Genomic DNA, 9,674 nt, shown 5'->3' with positions numbered 1-9,674 from the left:
GATGATTCTAACTGAAATAAGTCACACAGAGAAAGAAACATCATAAGATATCACTAATACATGGAATGTAAACTTGGCTACACAGGAACTGAATTACAAAACAGAACAGGGTCTCAAATTTAGAAAACCAACTTATGCTTGCTTAAGGGGAAAGGTGAGTTGGGGTGCTGCATAAAAACAGAGATTGAAATGAGCACAGATAAAGTTCCTTAAGCCAAATATATAATAGACAAGAGCTACTCCTTGCTCAACGAGAGGGACTCAACACCCCATATTAAATGCCTAAGAATGTACCTGACTAGTAAGTATCTGAAAACCTATGGATTGCTATGTCTCCGAAAGAGAATCAAGCGTGTTTACAGGGGCACAAACGCAGCAGTGATAGGATTGGAGAGGTTCGGTGAGCAAATGAAGACCCTTTGAAGTCATATTGCATGGTACCCATTCCACGGGTCTCAACTCTCCAGGTTTAAGGGATTCTTCCTTCAGCTAAAACATTCATGTGGAGCCCAGAGTATGATCAACCGTGTGATCGGGAGACGTGTTCCAATATGTCTCAGTTTTCGTCCCCTGGTACTCGGGTGTAACATTCCAGACGCTTTACTAACACTCTCCCGACTTGGAGAGTCAGTGCCTTTAAACTCCTGTTTGTCCCATTTTGCAATTTCTGCGGAAGTTGAACAGGAATAGGGAGAACCAATGAGAGACTAGCTGGAGGTGTCTGGACGGGCAAATTTAATTCTCATTTCCCACCAGGAAGACGAATTAACCAAAGGCTCAGCCTGCCGTGCCGGAACCAGATTAGGGCCTGAAGCAATCCTGCGGTGTTGCGGCAAGCTCACAAGAAAGCGAGTTGAAGAAAGGAGCTCAGGGGCACTGTAATTCACAATCCTGCAGAGTGATAAATGACAGCTATCGTCCAAAAATATACTGAAGTAAGGCTGCCAAGAGGACTTGAAAGCGGGGCAGAATTGCAGGAAACCGATTTCAGAAGGTGACTGGAATTGCATTTAAAGCATAGGAAAAGAGGCAGAACGTCCACAATGATGCACTTGGCCAAAAAGTGGGTATGCGTTTTTTCCTGAATATATTCAGGAAAATACACATATGCACTTTTTGGCCAACCAAGCAAGCTTGCAAAGGAAATCTGCACTACAATGAAGTCTCACTTCCCCTGGGTCAAAAGGGCCATCTGAAAAAAGTGTAAAATACACAAAGGCAGGACAGGCCATGGAGACCTGGGAGCCTTGTTATGCTGATGGGCGGGATGTAAATTGCCAACAGCCACTCGGGAGAAGTGTATGGTGTTTCCTGAAACATCTAAAAAACAAAGCAACAGAGCCTAGGGCACTTCCACTTATGGTCCTATAGATTAGGGAAATTAAAATCAAAAAGACACAGCCACCCCAAAGTTTGCGACGGCTCTGTTTACAAGAACCTCGTTTACGGTACAAGTTCAATATCGCAGAAAGTGAAAAATGGATAAGAAGTTGTGGTACTTACGTACAATGCAATATAACTCAGCAATGACACCTACGTCATCAGGCCCGTAGCAGCATAATGAGTGGATTCAGGTATGATGATTCTAACTGAAATAAGTCACACAGAAATAGAAATATCATAAGATATCACTAATACATGGAATGTAAACTTGGCTACACAGGAACTGGATTACAAAACAGAACAGGGTCTCAAATGTAGAACACCAACTTATGCTTGCTTAAGGGGAAAGGTGAGTTGGGGTGCTGCATAAAAGCAGAGATTGAAATGAGCACAGATAAAGTTCCTTAAGCCAAATATGGAATAAACAAGAGCTACTCCTTGCTCAACGAAATGGACTCAAAACCCCATATTAAACGCCTAAGAATGTACCTGACTAGTAAGTATCTTAAAACCAATGGATTGCTATGTCTCCGAAAGAGATCAAGCGTGTGTACAGGGGCATAAAGGCAGCAGTGATAGGACTGGAGAGGTTCGGTGAGCAAATGAAGACCCTTTGAAGTCATATTGCATGGTACCCATTCCACAGGTCTCAACTCTCCAGGTTTAAGGGATTCTTCTTTCAGCTAAAACATGCATGTGGAACCCAGAGTATGATCAACCGTGTGATCGGGAGATGTGTTCCAATATGTCTCAGTTCTCGTCCCCTGGTACTCGGGTGCAACATTCCAGACGCTTTACTAACACTCTCCCGACTTGGAGAGTCAGGGCCTTTAACCTCCTGTTTGGCCCAGTTTGCAGTTTCTGCGGAAGATGATCAGGAATAGGGAGAACCAATGAGAGACTAGCTGGAGGTGTCTGGACGGGCAAATTTAACTCTCATTTCCCACCAGGAAGAGGAATTAACCAAAGGCTCAGCGTGCTGTGCCGGAACCAGATTAGGGCCTGAAGCAATCCTGCGGTGTTGCGGCCAGCTCACAAGAAAGCGAGTTGAAGAAAGGAGCTCAGGGGCACTGTAATTCACAAACCTGCAGAGTTATAAATGACAGCTATCGTCCAAAAATATACTGAAGTAAGGCTGCCAAGAGGACTTGAAAGCGGGGCAGAATTGCAGGAAACCGATTTCAGGAGGTAGACTGGAATTGCATTTAAAGCATAGGAAAAGAGGCAGAACGTCGACAATGATCCACTTGGACAAAAAGGGCGTATGCGTTTTTTCCTGAATATATTCAGGAAAAAACGCATACGCACTTTTTGCCCAACCAAGCAAGGTTGCAAAGGGAATCTTCACTACAATGAAGTCTCACTTCCCCCCGGTCAAAAGGGCCATCTGAAAAAAGTGTAAAATCCAGAAAGGCAGGACAGGCCATGGAGAACTGGGAGCCTTGTTATGCTGATGGGCGGGATGTAAATTGCCAACAGCCACTCGGGAGAAGTGTATGGTGTCTCCTGAAACATCTAAAAAACAAAGCAACAGAGCCTAGGGCACTTCCACTTATGGTCCTATAGCTTAGGGAAATTAAAATCAAAAAGACACAGCCACCCCAATGTTTGCGACGGCTCTGTTTACAAGAACCTCGTTTACGGTACAAGTTTAATATCGCAGAAAGTGAAAACTGGATAAAGAAGTTGTGGTACTTACGTACAATGCAATATCACTCAGCAATGAAATCTATGTCATCAGGCCCGTAGCAGCATAATGAGTGGATTCAGGTATGATGATTCTAACTGAAATAAGTCACACAGAAAAAGAAACATCATAAGATATCACTAATACACGGAATGTAATCTTGGCTACACAGGAACTGGATTACAAAACAGAACAGGGTCTCAAATGTAGAAAACCAACTTATGCTTGCTTAAGGGGAAAGGTGACTTGGGGTGCTTCATAAAACCAGAGATTGAAATGAGCACAGATAAAGTTCCTTAAGCCAAACATGTAATAGACAAGAGCTACTCCTTGCTCAACAAAATGGACTCAACACCCCATATTAAACGCCTAAGAATGTACCTGACTAGTAAGTATCTTAAAACCTAAGGATTGCTGTCTCTGAAAGACAATCAAGCGTGTGTACAGGGGCATAAACGCAGCAGTGATAGGATTGGAGAGGTACGGTGAGCAAATGAAGACCCTTTGAAGTCATATTGCATGGTACCCATTACACGGTTATCAACTCTCCAGGTTTAAAGGATTCTTCCTTCAGCTAAAACATGCATGTGGAACCCAGAGTATGATCAACCGTGTGATCGGGAGATGTGTTCTAATATCTCTCAGTTTTCAACCCCTGGTACTCGGGTGCAACATTCCAGACGCTTTACTAACACTCTCCCGACATGGAGAGTCAGTGCCTTTAACCTCCTGTTTGGCCCAGTTTGCAATTTCTGCGGAAGATGAACAGGAATAGGGAGAACAAATGAGAGACCAGCTGGAGGTGTGTGGACGGGCAAATTTAACTCTCATTTCCCACCAGGAAGAGGAATTAACCAAAGGCTCAGCGTGCCGTGCCGGAACCAGATTAGAGCCTGAAGCAATCCTGCGATCTTGCGGCAGCTCACAAGAAAGCGAGTTGAAGAAAGGAGCTCAGGGGCACTGTAATTCACAAACCTGCAGAGTTATAAATGACAGCTATCGTCCAAAAATATACTGAAGTAATCCTGCAAAGAGGACTTGAAAGCAGGGCAGAATTGCAGGAAACCGATTTCAGGAGGTAGACTGGAATTGCATTGAAAGCATAGGAAAAGAGGCAGAACGTCGACAATGATGCACTTGGCCAAAAAGGGCGTATGTGTTTTTTCCTGAATACATTCAGGAAAAAACGCATACGCACTTTTTGGCCAACCAAGCAAGCTTGCAAAGGAAATCTGCACTACAATGAAGTCTCACTTCCCCCCGGTCAAAAGGGCAATCTGAAAAAAGTGTAAAATCCAGAAAGGCAGGACTGGCCATGGAGAACTGGGAGCCTTGTTATGCTGATGGGCGGGATGTAAATTGCCAACAGCCACTCGGGAGAAATGTATGGTGTTTACTGAAACATGTAAAAAACACAGCAACTGAGCCTAGGGCACTTCCACTTATGGTCCTATAGCTTAGGGAAATTAAAATCAAAAAGACACAGCCACCCCAAAGTTTGGGACGGCTCAGATTACAAGAACCTCCTTTACAGTACAAGTTCAATATCGCAGAAAGTGAAACATGGATAAAGAAGGTGTGGTACTTACGTACAATGCAATATGACTCAGCAATGAAATCTATGTCATCAGGCCCATAGCAGCATAATGAGTGGATTCAGGTATGATGATTCTAACTGAAATAAGTCACACAGAAAAAGAAACATCAGAAGATATCACTAATACACGGAATGTAAACTTGGCTACACAGGAACTGGATTACAAAACAGAACAGGGTCTCAAATGTAGAAAACCAACTTATGTTTGCTTAAGGGGAAAGGTGAGTTGGGGTGCTGCATAAAACCAGAGATTGAAATGAGCACAGATAAAGTTCCTTAAGCCAAATATGGAATAGACAAGAGCTACACCTTGCTCAACGAAATGGACTCAACACCCCATATTAAACGCCTAAGAATGTACCTGACTAGTAAGTATCTTAAAAGCTATAGATTGCTATGTCTCTGAAAGAGAATCAAGCATGTGTACAGGGGCATAAAAGCAGCAGTGATAGGACTGGAGAGGTTCGGTGAGCAAATGAAGACCCCTTGAAGTCATATTGCATGGTACCCATTCCACGGGTCTCAACTCTCCAGGCTTAAGGGATTCTTCCTTCAGCTAAAACATGCATGTGGAGCCCAGAGTATGATCAACCGTGTGATCGGGAGACGTGTTCCAATATGTCTCAGTTTTCGTCCCCTGGTACTCGGGTGAAACATTCCAGACGCTTTACTAACACTCTCCCGACTTGGAGAGTCAGTGCCTTTAAACTCCTGTTTGTCCCAGTTTGCAATTTCTGCGGAAGTTGAACAGGAATAGGGAGAACCAATGAGAGACTAGCTGGAGGTGTCTGGACGGGCAAATTAAATTCTCATTTCCCACCAGGAAGAGGAATTAACCAAAGGCTCAGCCTGCCGTGCCGGAACCAGATTAGGGCCTGAAGCAATCCTGCGGTGTTGCGGCCAGCTCACAAGAAAGCGAATTGAAGAAAGGAGCTCAGGGGCACTGTAATTCACAAACCTGCAGAGTTATCAATGACAGCTATCGTCCAAAAGTATACTGAAGTAAGGCTGCCAAGAGGACTTGAAAGCGGGGCAGAATTGCAGGAACCCGATTTCAGGAGGTAGACTGGAATTGCATGTAAATCATAGGAAAAGAGGCAGAACGTCCACAATGATGCACTTGGCCAAAAAGGGCATATGCGTTTTTTCCTGAATATATTCAGGAAAAAACGCATACGCCCTTTTTGGCCAACCAAGCAAGCTTGCAAAGGAAATCTGCACTACAATGAAGTCTCACTTCCCCTGGGTCAAAAGGGCCATCTGAAAAAAGTGTAAAATCCAGAAAGGCAGGACAGGCCATGGAGAACTGGGAGCCTTGTTATGCTGATGGGCGGGATGAAAATTGCCAACAGCCACTTGGGAGAAGTGTATGGTGTTTCCTGAAACATCTAAAAAACAAAGCAACAGAGCCTAGGGCACTTCCACTTATGGTCCTATAGCTTAGGGAAATTACAATCAAAAAGACACAGCCACCCCAAAGTTTGGGACAGCTCTGTTTACAAGAACCTCGTTTACGGGACAAGTTCAATATCGCAGAAAGTGAAAAATGGATAAAGAAGTTGTGGTACTTACGTACCATGCAATATCACTCAGCAATGAAATCTATGTCATCAGGCCCGTAGCAGCATAATGACTGGATTCAGGTATGATGATTCTAACTGAAATAAGTCACACAGAGAAAGAAACATCATAAGATATCACTAATACACGGAATGTAAACTTGGCTACACAGGAACTGAATTACAAAACAGAACATGGTCTCAAATTTAGAAAACCAACTTATGCTTGCTTAAGGGGAAAGGTGAGTTGGGGTGCTTCATAAAAACAGAGATTGAAATGAGCACAGATAAAGTTCCTTAAGCCAAATATATAATAGACAAGAGCTACTCCTTGCTCAACGAGAGGGACTCAACACCCCATATTAAATACCTAAGAATGTACCTGACTAGTAAGTATCTGAAAACCTATGGATTGCTATGTCTCCGAAAGAGAATCAAGCGTGTGTACAGGGGCACAAACGCAGCAGTGATAGGATTGGAGAGGTTCGGTGAGCAAAGGAAGACCCTTTGAAGTCATATTGCATGGTACCCATTCCAAGGGTCTCAACTCTCCAGGTTTAAGGGATTCTTCCTTCAGCTAAAACATGCATGTGGAGCCCAGAGTATGATCAACCGTGTGATCGGGAGACGTGTTCCAATATGTCTCAGTTTTCGTCCCCTGGTACACGGGTGAAACATTCCAGACGCTTTACTAACACTCTCCCGACTTGGAGAGTCAGTGCCTTTAAACTCCTGTTTGTCCCAGTTTGCAATTTCTGCGGAAGTTGAACAGGAATAGGGAGAAACAATGAGAGACTAGCTGGAGGTGTCTGGACGGGCAAATTTAATTCTCATTTCCCACCAGGAAGAGGAATTAACCAAAGGCTCAGCGTGCCGTGCCGGAACCAGATTAGGGCCTGAAGCAATCCTGCGGTGTTGCGGCCAGCTCACAAGAAAGCGAGTTGAAGAAAGGAGCTCAGGGGCACTGTAATTCACAATCCTGCAGAGTGATAAATGACAGCTATCGTCCAAAAATATACTGAAGTAAGGCTGCCAAGAGGACTTGAAAGCGGGGCAGAATTGCAGGAAACCGATTTCAGGAGGTAGACTGGAATTGCATTTAAAGCATAGGAAAAGAGGCAGAACGTCGACAATGATGCACTTGGCCAAAAAGGGCGTATGCGTTTTTTTCTGAATATATTCAGGAAAAAACGCATATGCCCTTTTTGGCCAACCAAGCAAGCTTGCAAAGGAAATCTGCACTACAATGAAGTCTCACTTCCCCCCGGTCAAAAGGGCCATCTGATAAAAGTGTAAAATCCAGAAAGGCAGGACAGGCCATGGAGAACTGGGATCCTTGTTATGCTGATGGGCGGGATGTAAATTGCCAACAGCCACTCGGGAGAAGTGTATGGTGTTTCCTGAAACATCTAAAAAACAAAGCAACAGAGCCTAGGGCACTTCCACTTATGGTCCTATAGCTTAGGGAAATTAAAATCTAAAAGACACAGCCACCCCAAAGTTTGGGACGGCTCTGTTTACAAGAACCTCGTTTACGGGACAAGTTCAATATCCCAGAAAGTGAAAAATGGATAAAGAAGTTGTGGTACTTACGTACAATGCAATATCACTCAGCAATGAAATCTATGTCATCAGGCCCGTAGCAGCATAATGAGTGGTTTCAGGTATGATGCTTCTAACTGAAATAAGTCACACAGAAAAAGAAACATCATAAGACATCACTAATACACCGAATGTAAACTTGGCTACACAGGAACTGGATTACAAAACAGAACAGGGTCTCAAATGTAGAAAACCAACTTATGCTTGCTTAAGGGGAAAGGTGAGTTGGGGTGCTGCATAAAACCAGAGATTGAAATGAGCACAGATAAAGTTCCTTAAGCCAAATATGGAATAGACAAGAGCTACTCCTTGCTCAACGAAATGGACTCAACACCCCATATTGAACTCCTAAGAATGTACCTGACTAGTAAGTATCTTAAAACCTATGGATTGCTATGTCTCCGAAAGAGAATCAAGCGTGTGTACAGGGGCATAAACGCAGCAGTGATAGGATTGGAGAGGTTCGGTGCGCAAATGAAGACCCTTTGAAGTCATATTGCATGGTACCCATTCCACGGGTCTCAACTCTCCAGGTTTAAGGGATTCTTCCTTCAGCTAAAACATGCATGTGGAACCCAGAGTATGATCAACCGTGTGATCGGGAGACGTGTTCCAATATGTCTCAGTTTTCGTCCCCTGGTACTCACGTGCAACATTCCAGATGCTTAACTAACACTCTCCCGACTTGGAGAGTCAGTGCCTTTAACCTCCTGTTTGGCCCAGTTTGCAATTTCTGCGGAAGATGAACAGGAATAGGAAGAACCAATGAGAGACTAGCTGGAGGTTTGTGGACGGGCAAATTTAACTCTCATTTCCCACCAGGAAGAGGAATTAACGAAAGGCTCAGCGTGCTGTGCCGGAACAAGATTACGGCCTGAAGCAATCCTGCGGTGTTGCGGCCAGCTCACAAGAAAGCGAGTTGAAGAAAGGAGCTCGGGGCACTGTAATTCACAAACTTGCAGAGTTATAAATGACAGCTATCTTCCAAAACTATACTGAAGTAAGACTGCCAAGAGGACTTGAAAGCGGGGCAGAATTGCAGGAAACCGATTTCAGGAGGTAGACTGGAATTGCATTTAAAGCATAGGAAAAGAGGCAGAACGTCGACAATGATGCACTTGGCCAAAAAGGGCGTATGCGTTTTTTCCTGAATATATTCAGGAAAAAACGCATACGCCCTTTTTGGCCAACCAAGCAAGCTTGCAAAGGAAATCTGCACTACAATGAAGTCTCACTTCCCCTGGGTCAAAAGGGCCATCTGAAAAAAGTGTAAAATCCAGAAAGGCAGGACAGGCCATGGAGAACTGGGAGCCTTGTTATGCTGATGGGCGGGATGTAAATTGCCAACAGCCACTAGGGAAAAGTGTATGGTGTTTCCTGAAACATCTAAAAAAGAAAGCAACAGAGCCTAGGGCACTTCCACTTATGGTCCTATAGCATAGGGAAATTAAAATCAAAAAGACACAGCCACCCCAGAGTTTGGGATGGCTGTTTACAAGAACCTCGTTTACGGTATAAGTTCAATATCGCAGAAAGTGAAAACTGGATAAAGAAGTTGTGCTACTTACGTACAATGCAATATCACTCAGCAATGAAATCTATGTCATCAGGCCCGTAGCAGCATAATGAGTGGATTCAGGTATGATGATTCTAACTGAAATAAGACACAGAGAAAAAGAAATATCATAAGACATCACTAATACACGGAATGTAAACTTGGCTACACAGGAACTGGATTACAAAACAGAACAGGGTCTCAAATGTAGAAAACCAACTTATGCTTGCTTAAGGGGAAAGGTGAGTTGGGGTGCTGCATAAAACCAGAGATTGAAATGAGCACAGATAA

The sequence above is a fragment of the Orcinus orca genome, chromosome 8 (assembly GCF_937001465.1).
Source record: "Orcinus orca chromosome 8, mOrcOrc1.1, whole genome shotgun sequence".
Lineage (NCBI taxonomy): Eukaryota > Metazoa > Chordata > Mammalia > Artiodactyla > Delphinidae > Orcinus > Orcinus orca.
Note: the sequence above shows the minus strand (reverse complement) of the source record.